Below are 17,790 nucleotides of genomic sequence, written 5' to 3' on the forward strand. Positions count from 1 at the left end.
TCTGGCGCCTCTGCTGCACCATTTAAGGTGGAACGGGAAAGTTAGCTCGCTACCGAGACAAGTAAAGGCCTAGAAATAAGGTAGAGGATCTTAAATGAAGCTTTCAACATTTTCAACAGGAGAAATCTTAGATTATTTACTACTTTTAGGATAATTTTACTTGATAAGATACCATTTGTAAGAAAGTCAAAGCCCAGATGCCACAGAGAAACTACAAAAAGGGAAATTTCTCTGCAGGCATTATTATTTAAATCAGCATGATAACGATAATAAGGCCTCTTTTTTAATAAATAGCCCATAGAGGTTAATGGAACCTCACCCCAGGTCGCAGACGGCCCTTAACTACTTAATCCACCCATGTCTGGGGTGGAAGTGTAAAGGCACCACGCTCACTACCTGCGCCGAAAACAAACCACTGTTTCAACACTGAGCACTTTAATACACTTTTTTTGCCACAAAACATGAGTAGAAACTCAGGAATGAAAGTTTGAAACAGATTACTGGAACAGATCTGTCTCTGAAGAATGGAAAAATAACACATGGAAAAGGAGGATCTGACGAGAATTCCACCAGGGCCCTGCTTTCTGGGTCAAACACGGCAACTCTGTCACGACACCGGGTGCAGAGCCTGGCGGATTTCTGTGTGAGAGAGAAGGTTTCGGCGTGTGAAAATATAAGATCATAATGCTTACAATACACAATATGCATCACAATATTTCGTTTTTATTAGATCGGCAGAAAGGTGGAATACCGTACGCCAGCAGCGGCAGGCTGGAAAACTACAGTGCAGTGACCGTTTCAGAAGGAACAGGAGGAAAAGTGGTAAAAATAAGTGAGTAAAATCACACGACGCCATCCAATCAGACAGTCACAGTTAACTTATATATCATATAACTTACACACAACAGGCGTGTCGCAGAGCAGCTGAACAGAACAATCCGGGTCCGAGCCGCCATGAGCGTCGCCAATGGCAACAGCGGCAAGGAAAAACCAGAGAACTAAGTCTCAGCAGCATCTTCTGGGTTTCTCAAACACTAGAGGGCGCTCCTGAGCAAGTCCAAGATTTGAACGGGTTAAGATGGAGAATTTGACTAGAATCATAGTTTATAAACGATCAAACATTTTTATATAAAGGAATTCATTCATTTCCTGCATAAAACATTTTAACACTGCTGTTGTATTTTAAGAGCTTTTAAACTCTTTATAGAGTTATAGGAGTTTAAAACGGCGCCTCATGTACGTTCATGATGGAACAGCTGCTCCGCTCACCAATCAATCATCCCACTCTAGCGGTAAGGCCCGCCTCCTGCTGCCCAAAACCCGTTTGCTGTAGAATAATTTAAAAATACAGGTGAGATTTCTTAGTTTTTTTTAGTGAAACTATTCTTCTACTTTCTAAAATTTAAGGCAAGTTCTGAGCGAGTGATTAGAAACGATTAAACTTCTCGTTTTTAGCCGTTGAGCTCCATTCCCTCCCGTTCATTAAGGACGCGCTCGTGGGCGCCCCCTGCTGCTCAGCAGCCCTGTTTTTGATATAATGAGGGAAATAGGAAGAGGCCAGGCTCCTCATGAACCGGCTCAGGAAAAACTCCCTAAGAGCAAGAGGAAGAAACCTTGAGAGGAACCAAGTCTCAAAAGGGGAACCCGTCCTCCTCTGGTCGACACCGGATAGCAAACAACAACAAAAGAGCAAAATGAACAGAAAATAAGGTTTTAAGTTTAGTATAAAATGTTAAAATACAGAAAAGGGGGAACAACCAGGTGAAGCAGCGGCTAGAATTAATGAGTTAAAATGCTTTTGCTTTGGGTGGCCCTGAACCTTAACTATGTTTATTTTATTAAAACTAATGACTGAAAATTCCATTTTGTCCATGTTCGCGACAATTGCGGCGCATTAAAACTGAAACGCAGCCAGTACACGACCCAAAACACAGCTTTACTCACTGAACACACATAAAATCACGCTTTTCATCAAAACACGAAAGGTTATGCAGTTAATATACTTTAATATAAGTTGTTCTCCACAACTGGCCTGCCTTTTTTATGATCCATGCAGTTGGTCAGTGTTCTGGAAGTACTGACCGTATAGCTCGTACAAGCTCATATCATAACAATGGTAGCACCTTTATGGTGCTATATAGAACACTTCTCAAAACAGTTCCACACAGAACCATCTACAGCACGTTCTCCCTCTGAAGAACCGTGTTACCATGCAAAGAACCCTTTAATCATCCTAAAGATTCAGTCTGTTCATGGTTCTATATTCCATTTTCTTTACTAAAGAGCCTTTGAATAAACATCTTGTATTTACCCATGGGCTGCAGTCGTGGGCTGGAGGTTAGGGAACCAGCCTTGTGACCAGAAGGTCGCTGGTTCGATCCCCTGAGCTGACGGTACGTGACTGAGGGGACCTTGAGCAAGACACCTAACCCCCAACTGCTCCCCGGGTGCCATGGATAGAAAATAGGGCTGCCCACCGCTCCGGGCAAGTGTGCTCACTGTGCCCACTCACAAGAACATGGTGGCATCAGCAGAGGAGTGAACAGCAGCTGAGGAGACACTGTAAACGTAAGTTAGTAGTGTAGTTAGTGTAGTGGGTAACACCTCTGCCTTCTACGCTGTAGACTGGGGTTCAATGCCCCGCCTGGGTAACCGCCCTACACTATACCAATAAGGGTCCTTGGGCAAGACTCCCAACACCACCTTCGCCTTCCTGTGTAAAACAATCAAACCGTAAGTCGCTCTGGAGAAGAGCGTCAGCCAAATGCCACGAATGTAAATGAATGAATGGTTTAGGGAGCAAAGAGACGACAGAGAGAAGCATCTCCAGCTCTAATAAAAGAAAAATTAAAAACTAAAATCAAAGTTTGAGGCTCCCCCTTTAAAAGACCGGGTCTATGCAGCCTGAATTGGGACGCAGCTATTACAACAGGGCATTGTCATACTGCCCAACCCTGGACGGAACGTGCAGGTCCTTACAGAGCGCCGTTTGGCTCTGTAGGACGTGGGGAGAAGGTCTATCCGTGTTAACTCCAGACGCGGAGCTATAAGTGCTCTCCAGAGAGCCGGTCTGGGCGCGCTGCCAGAGGAAGACACGCTGTAATGCTACACAAACTGAGGGTAAATATCCCGCCATCGGCAGCCGGGCCGTAAATCACACTCAAGGGTTCAGGTTCCGCATCGAACCATTTCATCTTTAAATGGTTCTCTGCATGGTGAAACGGTTCTTCAGACCGATGGAGAATGTGTTGTATAGGGTTCTATACAGAATCTTTTTGAACATTGTTCTATACAGCACCAACAATGGCTTGGAACAACAGCAGAACCTTTTTGGTGCTATACGGAACCATTTTTAAAAATAACACATTCTCCATCAACTTTTTTGACAATGCTTTCTTCTACAGACCTTTCGGTTCTAAGTATTAACCAGGTTACGTCTGAGTTACAAACTCCAAAATAGGTCCTGAAGTTTCCAGGCAGTTTAACTAAAATACTAGATATAGGTTCTAGATATAACTCCACAGTGCTGTGTGATGATATATAGGTTCTAAAGGTATAAAGGTTCTAATAATTTAATAGAGTACAGAGTCTTGTACTGTGTTCATCTATTTATTGTCTATAAACCAAACTGAATCTGAGCTGCAGCGATTCCTGCTGTGGTTCTACTGGGTTCTTACCATTTACTTCAGAAATTTGTGTGTGTGTGTCGGTTTACTCAATATAAGTGACTCGCCGCTTAGAGGAGCTTCTGATGTCCTTTAATCACACAGCACGTAAGAGACTGTTCTAAGTTACTATCTAGAACCGGTTTGGCATTCCAGTCTGATTTATTTGGAATAAAATGAATAATTTTACCTAAAATAATCACGCAGCACTTAAGAGATTGTTCTCATTTAATATCTAGAACATGTTTGGTATTCCAATGTAACTTAGTTGGACTACATTACACCCAAAATAACTAAAACGCACTTCAGAGACTGTTCTGAGTTACTATCTAGAACCTGTTGGTCATTTCATTTTACTCAAAATTAATCACACAGCACTTTGGAGATGGTTCTCAGTTAATATCTAGAACCTGCTTGGCATTCCAGAGTAATTCATTTGGACTACAATTCACCATTTTACTCAAAATAATCACAGTGCTTTACAGACTGTTCTCAGTTAATATCTAGAACCTGTTATGAGGCACAAGTGCAGAGAAAAGCCTTAATGGCAGTCCGTGTGTTGTGGTAATGAGATAAAACACCATATATGGCTAAATATATATATATTATTAAAAGAAAATGGTTTATTTTTAATTATTCAACCAGGCCTCACTGTTTGTTCATCGTTTTTTTCAGGTTGTGACCCCGTATTTGTCCTGTTTGTGAGATTTTCCTTCCACATCGTAGTGAAACATCTACTCACAGGCCCTAATGTGAAAGTTTAGACTCTGCACTTTCCACATTGGTTCTCCAGTCATTTCAGCTGCGAGTCTGAAAGTATTCATATAAAAGCCCAACGTGCTCCTGTTACCTTCTAATGGGATGGAAAGGGGCTCCTGCCGTTTTACAAGGGGGTGATTTTTTGCCTTCCGCCCCCCTCACATCGAGCCCCCGCATGCGTGCCCGGCGGGCGTGCCGTTTTTGGGGCTGGGCTGGCTGTGTTTTTGTTGTGCTCGCAGAGTGACCGGTGGGCCTCCGGAAATCCACTCCACACTGAGGCCTCCTGAAAACACAGCCCACTCCCCTCCAAACCCCCCCCCCACCAAAAACAGCCCTCTGGAATGTGCTGAAGGCTCACACGCACAATTACACCCTCACAGAGACACGTTCGCAAGACCCAATGGCAGATATGCAAAAAGCAGACATGCAAAGCTGCAGAGGGGCAACAGTCGACTTCCACAGAGCCTTTATCGAAACAGGCGGCCCAACTTTTCCAGCTCAGCAGGAAGAGCCTGTTATTTTTAAGCAAACCTATATCAGAAAGTGAAACTTTGGGCCAGATGTATATATATATATATATATATATATATATATATATATATATATATCACTGTGTATATATTGTATCTTCATTTTTCAGTTTTTGACATCATTTGGAAACGCCTACTGTCCTTTATATGATGTGTAAATTTCATGATGAATGGACCAAAAGAAACGGCCCAAAATGACTAGTAAAGACGTCTGGTTCCATTGACTTACATTAAAAGTAATGTAGGTTTTTTCCTTCTCCTGTAAAGTTACCATTATGAAGATACAAGGTTTTGATCCAACAACAGCGAGATATATGTATATGTGTGTGTGTGTGTGTGTGTGTGTGTGTATATATATAAACAGAATCAGTGGAGAAAGCCCCCTTTAGGCACTAACAGAGTCAAATATGCACATTAATCAGGCTGCTCATTAATACAGTACTTGAATATCTGCCCATATAACATCTGAATAAAGCTAATGTGTGCAATACTGGTCATTGTCAGCAGGGGGCGTTTCAAGATGACTTCACTCGTGAAACACACAGAAAAAGCAAACTTTGTGAATTAAAACCAGTCCATAACAGCTTATATCACACCATGACCTCGGCTACTGACCCACGGCCGCTGTAAGAGATCTGAAGCCGCTGCAGAGATGAAAGCGACTTCTTCAGCGCGTCACTGAACTCAAAGCGCGTGCCCAGACAGGACCAGGCGTCAAAACATCGCCAGCCTAATTGGGCTGATTGGCTTTATTCAATTAAGGTCCCGGCTAAGGGGTTCTGCACGGGGGCGCGCGCGATTCCCCTGCCCGACAACGCCCCTTTCTCAGTCTGGACTCAGAAAGTTTTGGGCTCCAGAACCTGTGATGAGAAAAGTTCGCACCCCTCCTGAGGGGCCGACAAAGCTCGCGCAGGAAGGAGATCAGATGAAAGACTCACCGCTGCAGAAGAAGTGGAGAAGGTGAGAAGAGTCCCCGCGCGCGTGAGGAGCAGCCAGATGTGGAAGCAACGTGATGCAGGAGCTAAACGTGACTGCAGGCAGAAGGAGTAGTAGTGGAAGGGAGGGAGGGGCTCGGAAAGCCCCGCCCCCTCCCAGAGCCCCGAGTCCGCTGGGTGTGGTCTGGAATTTAATACTTTGTTGTGCTGAGGATGGAGCTGGAGGGAGGAGCCTGCCGGAGACAGGAGGTGCTCAGAATGTTCTCACAGAGCGCACAAACACAGCTAAATCCTCTGGGGAGGGGAATTCCACCCATCTTTGAAAGTTTCAGTGTAACTGAGAGTCATTCAGAGGGTTTGGAGTGAACTGGTTCAGACGTCTTTACAGTGGTGGTGATGGGAACCAGGCGTCGCCATGACTACAACACAGATATAGACACTTTATTTACCATCCAGAACCACCAGAGAACCTACACGAGTCTTCTGAGCTTATCTGGAATGCTGATGATGGAAAACAGTGTTAAATCTGGAATACTGAGTTTTCTTTGGGGACTATTTTGCCGCACAGCGCCCTGCATGTCTCCCTCCACCATGAATGGAGTTGAAGTTCTCTAAACTCTCATAAAGCAGCGTCTCAGTCATCAGGCAGTGAATTCAGAACCAGCTCATGTAGGAACTTTCTGTAGGAGCTTTTAGAGGGACGTCTGGTTCCTATCACCCCCACTGTGAGCGGCTCTGACTCAGTAAGTTTATCTAGAACAGAGCGATTCACACCAAACCGCTCAGAATGACTCAGAATGACTCAGAATGACTCTGACTGTTTATGTCTTTGCAGAAATTTTGGAAAGTAGGTGGAGTTGCCCTTTAAGAGCTGGTCAAGAAGAAGAAGAGCAAGTCGATTTTTGCTTTATACACAGAGATATTTAATTTTAAGTGCATTAACAGCACAGTCAAGAAATAGGAGGAATACGCAGCATATAGGGTCGTATGCAAAAGTTTGCACACCCCATGTTGTTGTTGATTTTATTAAGGTAAACAAGTTTACGCATCCTTACTGTTTGTGTGCTGATCTTTACATATGGGGGGAAAAAGACGTTGGAATTATATATAACGTGCCATGATCTTAGCGCAGATCATATTTTCTATTTTAGATGTTTTCTGACGAGCATGTGACGCCTAGAAAGCTGATAAAATATCCTCATAAAAATATGAGCCAAAATTCTGTGTTTCTTTGTAACATGAATAACAGCTGACGTATGAGAAAATGAGTCAAATTATTCTTTTCACTACTTTTATTTTTCTAATTACAATACAGCTCTGAGCCTCTGTGTGTGTGTAAAACTCACTACCAGCAACATAATAAATAAATAAAGAGAGGAAAAATCAACGAATGTGTTTAAGCCCTAAACCCGAGAGGGAGGGCGTTATCCTGAAATACCATCCCGGCTGTGATCTGCTGTCCGTAGATCATCCCAGCCGTGATGTTATGGGTGGTAACTCCCTCCTCGAGTGCTCTACTGCTTTAATACAGCAGTTAAATAAATACAGTAAGAAATGAATAAACTGGCCGTGAACGCGGCTTTAATATGTTTTAATGTTCGTCCATTGTCCAGCTTCTTTATTTGATGTGTCCGTCTCCTTTTCTCAGTGAGGTTCTTCTTGGTCAGCTACACGTCCTTTCAGACCCACAGCGCTGAGTGGTCTTCTCACAGTGGAAGGATGGACAGAAACACCTGTGGATGTTTTCAGATCTGAAGCAGCTTGATGTTCTCCTCTCTCTCAGAGATCAAAGCTTTCAGTGCTGTTTATCTGACGGGGGCAGTTTTGGGGTCGACCAGCTCTTCCAGGTGGTTGTTAGGAGACACATTTTCTCTGGAGCTTAACAATAAAACTAATTTCAACACAATTTTATCTTTCAGTTTCTTTACATGTTCTAATGTGTGTGTGTGTGTGTGTGTGTGTGTGTGTGTGTGTGTGTGTGTAAGTAAAGAGGGAAGTGTTTGTCCAGTTTCTGTCTGGAGCGGCGGGGCAGGAAGACAGGGGCTGTAGATTTACTCAAAGAGGAAACTGTTAAAAATCATGGCTGTGCTCCAAAACACCGCAGACTCGCCCCCTTCACTCCTCCTACCTTCACTACTCCCCTCAGCAGCTGCAGCAACACCCAAATGTGCAAAAGTGTGAACGTCTCACTCCTGCATTCTCTCTGTTCCAGCAGAAATGCTGTGTTTTGTCATCTGCAGTGAGAAGCAGCATCACACACCCAGCTTTCTGGATCCTCACTGCAAAAAAGATGAGCTAAAATACAAAAAATATTCCATTTAAAAATGAAAAAATGTGCTTGTTGAATATGTACAGCACTGCGTGAACGTCTTAGACACCCAGACACATTTTCAAAAGGTTTGTTTATTTACTGAGAAAAGTGTTAATATTTGAATAAACAAAATGTATAGAATATTAATTAATAATTATATAAATAATAAACAGTGATTTTCTGGATGTTGGTGTGGGTGTTTACCCATCTCCAAGCCTCTCCTCCTCGAGGAAGCCCAGTATTATATGTAGTTAAAAAGCAGCTCCTGGTTTGACCAATCAGTGCTCAGTAAATTGAGCTCATGATGTAATTGATGATATTAACGAGTCTCTGTGGCGGCTGTGAAGGTGTCCAGGAAAAATATGGACCCGAGAAATTCTTGTTACTGTTTATTGTTTTTCTGTTTATTTGAATTATGAATACGACTTTATTCTGATGTATATTGTGATGAACTCACTGCTGAGGTCAACTGGTTAACGATTCAGTTGTGTGTATTAAAGGTTACAGATGTGATCTGCACTGTGCTTTACATTAACCGTCTACATCTGCAGTCAGACTCTCACACACTTCACATAAACAAGATATCAGATCAGCCCTGCATTTCACAGAGTATCAGTACCTACAGCCCTCGCTTCTGTCCTGCTAAAGGACCGTTAGATCAGATTTAACACGAAGACACTGGAACACAAACTCATTTCTAAAGGAATCAGACAGTGAAGAGCGTCAGACAGGATTCTGGAGATGTTCCTCCACTTTCAGATGGAGCTGATAAACTCATTTCTAAAGGAATCAGACAGTGAAGAGCGTCAGACAGGATTCTGGAGATGTTCCTCCACTTTCAGATGGAGCTGATAAACTCATTTCTAAAGGAATCAGACAGTGAAGAGCGTCAGACAGGATTCTGGAGATGTTCCTCCACTTTCAGATGGAGCTGATAAACTCATTTCTAAAGGAATCAGACAGTGAAGAGCGTCAGACAGGATTCTGGAGATGTTCCTACACTTTCAGATGGAGCTGATAAACTCATTTCTAAAGGAATCAGACAGTGAAGAGCGTCAGACAGGATTCTGGAGATGTTCAGCTGGGTGAATAGTATGAGGACCAGCTCATTTACATAGAGGTTCTTATTCATTTCCTGCATGTGTCTATTTCCACATGTTGCTTCTCTGTGAGCTGTCGCAGTGCCTCGCTGTAAACCAGCCAATCAGAGCTGAGATCAGAATATTCATGAGCCCCCAAAAAAGGGGAAACTGCTCATTTCATTCTAGGACCAAATTGAATTGAGTTCAGGTGTTCCAGTCACTTCCATGGCCACAGGTGTGTAAAGCCGAGCCCCTAGGCCTGCAGACTGCTTCTACAGACATTAGTGAAAGAATGGGTCGCTCTCAGGAGCTCAGTGAATTCCAGCGTGGTACCGTGATCGGACGCCACCTGGGCAGCAAGTCCAGCCGTGAAATTTCCTCACTACTAAATATTCCACAGTCCACTGTCAGTGGGATTATAACAAAGTGGAAGCGATTGGGAACGACAGCAGCTCAGCCACGAAGTGGTCGGCCATGTAAAATGACAGAGCGGTCAGCGGATGCTGAGGGGCATAGTGCGCAGAGGTCACCGACTTTCTGCAGAGTCCATCACTACAGACCTCCAAACTTCATGTGGCCTTCAGATCAGCTCAAGAACAGCGTAGCGAGCTTCATGGAATGGGTTTCCATGGCTGAGCAGCTGCATCCAAGCCTTACATCACCAAGCGCAATGCAAAGCGTGGAATGCAGTGGAGTAAAGCGCCACCACTGGACTCTAGAGCAGTGGAGAAGTGTTCTCTGGAGTGACCAATCACGCTTCTCCGTCTGGAAATCTGATGGACGAGTCTGGGTTTGGCGGCTGCCAGGAGACGGTACTTGTCTGACTGCATTGTGCTGAGTGTAAAGTTTGGTGGAGGGGGGATCATGGTGTGGGGTTGTTCTTCAGGAGTTGGGCTCGGCCCCTTAGTTCCAGTGAAAGGAACTCTTAAAGCTTCAGCACCAAGAGATTTTGGACAATTTCACGCTCCCAACTTTGTGGGAACAGTTTGGGGACGGCCCCTTCCTGTTCCAACATGACTGCACACCAGTGCACAAAGCAGGTCCATAAAGACACGGATGAGCCAGTTTGGTGTGGAAGAACTTGACTGGCCTGCACAGAGTCCTGACCTCAACCCCATAGAACACCTTTGGGATGAATTAGAGCAGAGACTGTGAGCCAGGCCTTCTCGTCCAACACCAGTATCTGACCTCATAAATGCGTTTCTGGAAGAACGGTCAGAAATTCCCTTAAACACACTCCTAAAACTTGTGGAAGGCCTTCCCAGAAGAGTTATAGCTGTTATAGCTGCAAAGGGTGGGTCGACATCGTATTAAACCCTATGGATTAAGAATGGGATGCCACTCAAGTTCATATGTGCGTGAAGCCAGACGACCGAATACTTTTGGAAATGAAAAAGTCTTGCGCTGTTAACGGAATAATGTTTCACTGTAATTCTATGGAGACCTGTACTAACGACGTTTAATTCATTAATTCATTTATGTATTACAGCTAATTAATACTGATTAGGTTTCACTTGAATGTCTTACGTGCTTCAAATGTCAAACCCAGACTGAATCCCAAACGACTCATTACTCCCTAAATAGCTGACTATGAAAGTTTAGAGATTCTAGCCTCTACAGCCAGACAGTGCATAATTTATGGAGTCTGAATCCCAAACGACTGTTTCTTAGCTGTGTTTGCTCTGTTGGGCTGCAGGATCCCGTATTTAAACTCCTACATAGTGCACTATGTAGGGATCAGGGAGCCGTTTGAGATTCAGCCCCAGCATCGCTTCACAATATGCCTAATAACACCCCTCCATGTGGTAAAATCACAGTAACACACGGCCTCAAGTGGCTTATCTCTTTAATAAATGCATTCTATGGCACATCTAAGACTTCCTGAGATACTTCCTGAGACAGAGAGAGAGAGAGAGAGAGAGAGAGAGAGAGAGAGAGAGAGAGATAGAGAGAGAGAGAGAGAGAGAGAAAGACAGAGAGAGAGAGAGAGAGACAGAGAGAGACAGAGAGAGAGACAGAGAGAGAGAGAGAGAGAGAGAGAGAGAGAGAGAGAGAGAGAGAGAGAAAGAGAGATATATAGAGAGAGAGAGAGAGACAGAGAGAGAGAGAGAGAGAGAGAGAGAGAGAGAGAGAGAGAGAGAGAGAGAGAGAGAGAGAGAGAGATATATAGAGAGAGAGAGAGAGAGAGAGAGAGATTCTTCTCAGGAACAGTGTTGCTCACCAGCCAGGAAAGCATTCTGAAACTTCCTCTTTTGTCTGCGAATCCCTTTTAATGAAGAACCTGTGACTGGACTTGTTAGCTTTGGTGATCAAGCCGTGCTGCACTTGTTGGTAAAGACCTGCTGTTGTTGTCTGATTTCGACGAGCAGGCCAGTAAAATCTGCTGGGGCCAATTTTCTGAACGCTTCTATCTTATTTAGGCTCAGCTCTGCGTCTGATAGCCATCGCTGCAGTAGTGAAGCATTCGGAGAGCAGCTCATGGTGACAGCAGCGCTGATCGGCCTCCGCACGGTCGGCACCGGCAGGCACGCCGGAGGAAACGGAGCTCAGAGCGGGAATGTCGTCCAGGAGCTCTGAGCACATTCTTATGTGATGTCTGAGCAAATGGTTATCAAAACCTCCGCGACTCGTCATCTCACCTCTGATTATGACTCATGATGTTTGCGTGAGAATTTAGGCGTCGACAGGTTCCAGCACTCAGTGAGGCCTGAGGGGTCAGTTAACATCCTCTACTGGACACGTAGACCACCGCAGAGAAAAACAGGAAAACCGCCTGTCTGTCTCTCTGTTTGTCTGTCAATATATCTGTCTGTCTACTAGTCTGTCTGTCTGTCAATATATCTGTCTGTCTGTCTATCAGTCTGTCTGTCTGTCTATCAGTCTGTCTGTTTATCTGTCTATCAGTCTGTCTGTCTGTCAATATATCTGTCTGTCTGTCTATCTATCTGTCTGTCTGTCTGTCTGTCTATCAGTCTGTCTGTCTATCAGTCTGTCTGTCTGTCTATATCTGTCTGTCTGTCTGTCTATCAGTCTGTTTGTCTGTCTATTTGTCTATATTTCTGTATGTCTATCTGTCTATCTATCTGTCTGTCTGTCTGTCTGTCTGTCTATCAGTCTGTCTGTCTGTCTATCAGTCTGTTTGTCTGTCTATATCTGTCTGTCTGTCTGTCTGTCTATCAGTCTGTTTGTCTGTCTATTTGTCTATATTTCTGTATGTCTATCTGTCTATCTATCTGTCTGTCTGTCTGTCTGTCTGTCTGTCTGTCAGTCTGTCTGTCTGTCTGTCTGTCTATCCCCTACCTTGTTTTTCCATCCACTGATGTAACAGAGGCTCATTTCCAGTTGCTGCACTGAAACGCTCTTAAGAAGTTTGAGTCTCTGATTCAGAATTCCTTCTCTCGGCTGTGGTGTCCGTGAGGAATGCTGAGTGAGGCGCGCGTTCCCCATACCTGCAGATGTATTTGGAGTATTCAGAAGTGACTTTCACCCACCGCAACCCCGTCACGCAGGGGACAAACTGGTTTTGCGCGCCTCTTTGTGTTCAGAATGTATCAGATGTGCTTTTAATGACCACAGAACCCGATCCACTCCGGAACATAAAGAGCAGGAGGAGCGGACAGCATCTGTACAGGGTGTGTGTTTACTAGCTTGCAGAAATGGGATCATGCTCACTGTATGGAAGACAAATGTGTAAATTATCTCAAATATAAATGCAATAAACACTCACTGTCCACTTTATCAGCTCCACTGACCATACAGTTTCACTTTGGAGTTCTACAGTTACAGACTACTGTGACTGATCCACTCAGACCAGCGCAACACACACTAACACACCACCACCACCACGTCAGTGTTACTGCAGTGCTGAGAATGATCCACCACCCAAACAGTACCTGCTCTGAGGGGGTCCATGGGGGTCCTGACCACTGAAGAACAGGGTAACAGAGTATCAGAGAAACAGATGGACTATAGTCTGCAGTTGTAGAAGTACAGTGAGCTCCTATACAGTCAGTGGAGCACAACAGCCACAAAAAAGCAACCAGGCCGACACCGAGTGGCCGTGAGAGTTTCTCGTGTCCACTGCTGCCGTGCTGCTGGTCAGACAGTTGCTCCCTCTGCTCTGCCGTGTGTCTGGACACTGATTGGTGGAAACTTTGGGGATCCAGACAGCTGTGAAATTTCAGGCCAGGTGCCAGACAGGGGCTGAGCACCAGCCCAGTGCAGCCCCACTGCGGCCCCACTGCGGCCCCTAAACCCCCTCCCCCAAACCCAGCTCCCGTCCAGACCCCATTACTCTCACTCTCTCTCTTTTCCCTGTTTTCCTCTCTTTTTCCGTTTTCCTCTTTCCATGTATATAAACATTTCCTTTATTGGTTTTCCTCCCTGTTTCTGTCTTTCACTCTCTCTTTTTTCTTTCTCTTTATCTATTCCACTTCCTCTATTTCTGTGTTTCCTCTCTCTCTCACACACACTGTCTCTCTCTCTCTCTCTCTCACGTTTTTTTTTCTCCCTCATAACATTTTCATGTTGTTCTTCAGAGTTACACTTCTGCAGTTGTGTGTGTGTACATGTTGATTAATTAAGATTAAGTGACCCTTATTAGTCCCACAACGGGGAAATTCCACCATTTAACCAATCCGTGAAGTGAAACACCACATACACTAGGTGGCAGTGAGCACACTTGCCCAGAGCAGTGGGCAGCCCTATCCGCAGCACCTGGGGAGCAGTTGGGGGTTAGGTGTCTTGCTCGGCTCTGGGGATCGAACCGGTGACCTTCTGGTCATGAGGCTGGTTCCCTGACCTCCAGCCCACGACTGCCCCATGTGTGAGTGAGTGTGAGTGAGTGAGTGTGTGTATATATATGTGTGTGTGTGTGTGTGTGTGTATGCATGTGTTTGTGTGTGTACATGTGTGTGTGTGAGAGTGTGTGTGTATATGTGTGAGTGTGTGTGTGTGTGTGTGTGTATGCGTGTGTTTGTGTGTGTACATGTGTGTGTGAGTGTGTGTGTGTATATGTGTGAGTGTGTGTGTGTGTGTATGCATGTGTTTGTGTGTGTACATGTGTGTGTGTGAGAGTGTGTGTGTATATGTGTGAGTGTGTGTGTGTGTGTGTGTGTGTGTATGCGTGTGTTTGTGTGTGTACATGTGTGTGTGAGTGTGTGTGTGTGTATATGTGTGAGTGTGTGTGTGTGTGTGTGTGTGTGTGTGTGTCTCAGCCTGAAATGATAAAACGTGTTTCTGGAAAGTCAGGATTCCACCGGAACCTCTCAAACATTACTGCTGTGGACTCTGAAACTCCGCCCACTTTGTCATCCTCCAGGCTGTGATCCAATTAAATGTAAATGGCGCTGCGCAGAAACTGAAAACAGACAAATTAGAAAACTTCTATGAGATAAAACTGGCCCTGCAGCCCATTTCAGACTCTGAAGAAGAGAGTGACACAGTACTGCATCAAATTCCCATCGAAACCTACCCTAAACGAGCTTTTCGGCCAACAGACAAACTGAAATCAGCAGAAATCAACAGAATACAACGCAGCAAACCAGATGGGCTGTGAAACACCTGGAACTGAACCACATTCAGCTTCATCTGGGAAACACTGAAAAACTGAGCTCAACCTGATATTCACACAGGTTTACGGCTCTGTAACACAGAATGGGGACTACTTTTTCTGGCGGAAGGATTCGCTGTTATTAAAGCATGTTTGATACGATCTTGAGGATTATTTGCTTTGCTTTGTTCTTTATTTCAGTCGCTGTATTAAACACTGGAGGTCGTGTTTTATGGTGAATAATGATGATCTACTAAACTCGCCTTCAGCCCGTACCTGCGACCGAATCACAGCCGTGATGTTATTCATGGTAATGCACTGCTTCATTTGTACCGTATATGAAATAAGTAAAATGCCAAGTGCCAAGTCTTGTAGAGTGTATAAACACTATGCATGAGGAGAATCTGATGCTGTGCTGAGAAGGAGGGAGAGTGGGGCAGGTCATGGGGTCAGGGACTGCTCAGAGCCTGCAGGCCTGTGGAGGAGGGGCAGGTTGCAGGTGGCGCTGTTTTGGGAAGCCCAAAGGCCAAAGGCGGATCAGCCTGCCCTGAGTATTTATGAATGTCTCAAAGCGATGGTTCCAATTATAAATCTGACATGTTAAGATGCCCAAAGTTTGCTGTATTAGTTCTGCAGTGCAGCTGCGAGGCTAAAGGAGTAATCTGCCTAATAAGCTTATGGAGTACTTCAATAGGGTCTTATAAACTGGCGTATAACCTTTCTGACACGGTATTATCTATAAAGATGGACTAAAGTATGTCACATAGCTTAAAACAATCACAGCAGTCGTCTTGAAGCCTAAATTTAGTCTTAGTTTAGATAACGGTGTGTCATTCAGTGTCAGAAACCACATAATCAAGCCTAATTTTGAAAAACAAACTGCATAATTAAGTGTTTAAGGCGTAAACAGTCGTTCAGAGCGGTTTGGTGTGGTTATGAGTTCACTGCCTGATGTGCGAGACGCTGTTTTATGATCGTTTTGGACTAAAACTAGTAAAACTAGTATATGTTGTTTTGTTTACATGCGTTCATGGTGGTGGGATACATACAGGGTGTTGTGAGGAAAAACAGCCCCCAAAGGAAACTCAATTTCTCAGATTTTCCGCTCAGAATGACCCGGTTTGCACCTCTAAAGTCAGTGGAATGCTGAAGGTTTTGGCCTAACATGACTGATTGACAGTCGTGAAGCTGCTTCTTTAAAGGTTGCCAGAAGCAGCACTTAAAACACTCTAGTGTGGACCACCTTCGGACAAAAAGCCCACGCAGTTAGCACCTTCCTAATTTGAGGTGTACAGGCTTTGGTCACCTGGTAGCTATATTAGCCTCGCAGCTCCAGTGCAACAACTGAGGAAACAGAGTTCAGACACGGAACGCGTCTGGCCGGACTGACAGGCAGGGTTAACATCTACCTGTGTGAGGCTGTGTGGCTGAACCAGCCCCCGTGCTGCAGTGCTGAGCTCAGCTTCACCACACATGGAAACCTGCAGCTGAGACAGGGCTGGCAGCCGTCCAGCACGCCTGCCCACTAACGGAGGTTGGATTATGTCACGAATGTGAGTCATGCAGTAGTGCAGAGACAGAAAACCCAGCTGAACGGGGGCCGAGCCGGCTTTTGTTTTCCTTTCTGAAGGGAGCACGATTTGCCTTCTGTTTGGTAACCGTCCCTGTGTCTGTCTCTCTCTCTCTCTCTCTCTCTCTCACTATATATTTACACATTACATATATACCCCGATCAGGCGTAACATTCTGACCACCTCCCTGTTTCTACGCTCACTGTCCACTTTATCAGCTCCACTGACCGTATAGCTGCTCTCTGTAGATCTACAGTTACAGACTGTAGTCCATCTGTTTCTCTGATACTCTGTTACCCTGTTCTTCAGTGGTCAGGACCCCCATGGACCCTCACAGAGCAGGTACTGTTTGGGTGGTGGGTCATTCTCAGCACTGCAGTAACACTGACGTGGTGGTGGTGTGTTACTGTGTGTTGTGCTGGTCTGAGTGGATCAGACACAGCAGCGCTGCAATGAGCGTAGAAACAAGGAGGATGTATATATATATATATATATCCCAGTTTTCCCTCCTTCTCTGTTCTTTCCCTTGTCTATTTCTTTTCCTCACCCTCTTTTTCTTGTCGTCATCCTTTTTGTTTAACTCTCTCTCCTCATCTCTCTCTCTCCTTCTTTCTCTATCCCTTAATCCCTCCATCTTTCTTTTTTATCTATTTCTGTTATTATTTTCCTCCCTCTCTCTCTCTCTCTCTCTCTCTCTCTCTCTCTCTCTCTCTCTGTTTGTATTCTTCACTCTCACTTTCTATTCGTTTTCTCTCTCACACACTCTCTATTTTCTCTCTCTCCCTCCATCTTCCTCTCTATTTCTGTCTATAACTTAATCCCTCTCTTTCTGTTGATCTATTCCACTCATATTCCAACCCCTAAAATCTAACGGGGGCAGTTTGGCCTCAACTGGAAGGCCCCCCCCTCACTCGAATCCCCCCGGAGGAGTGCAGGAGTGAAGCTCTGGGCCGTGTGTAGAGCCCGCCTGTGTTAAAACTGCTGACCTGGGATCAGTCTTTAGCATAAATACACTAACAAGCATAAAGAGGTGGACAGTTAGCAACTGACCGTAGATCAGCACGTGTTCTACGAGGCCCGTATCAGCGCTCCAGCTCTTCTACATCTTGCAGGCAGACTCCACTTCTTCTTTCGTTGTTTTTTTTGGGCTGGGGGGTGGGGGGTGGGGGTGGGGGGGTGGGTTGTTATGAGGGAATGAAAAAAGGCCTCTGTTAAAGTTACACTTCCACCACGCCAACGTTTTCCATGGAATTTGCATTTCATTTTTCTGCCATTTGTTTAAAACCACGTGGCCTACAGAAAAAGGGAGGCCCTCACGCCTGTATTAGCTCATCAGCTCTCTGATCAACCGCTCAGATCAACCGCTTCACTGACTGTGTTCCGGAA

General features: G+C 44.9%; 1 protein-coding gene across 1 annotated transcript in view; it reads right to left on the reverse strand.

Annotated features, from left to right (window-relative positions):
* The window catches only part of emp2 (epithelial membrane protein 2), a 38,118-nt gene extending 32,099 nt beyond the window's left edge, over positions 1–6,019 (reverse strand). Inside the window, exon 1 of the mRNA XM_017718311.2 lies at positions 5,893–6,019. The gene's annotated coding sequence lies outside the window, so the exon portion shown is untranslated. The remainder of the gene's footprint in view (positions 1–5,892) is intronic.
* Between the last annotated feature and the right edge of the window lie 11,771 nt (positions 6,020–17,790).

The sequence above is a fragment of the Pygocentrus nattereri genome, chromosome 14 (genome assembly GCF_015220715.1).
Source record: "Pygocentrus nattereri isolate fPygNat1 chromosome 14, fPygNat1.pri, whole genome shotgun sequence".
Classification (NCBI taxonomy): domain Eukaryota; kingdom Metazoa; phylum Chordata; class Actinopteri; order Characiformes; family Serrasalmidae; genus Pygocentrus; species Pygocentrus nattereri.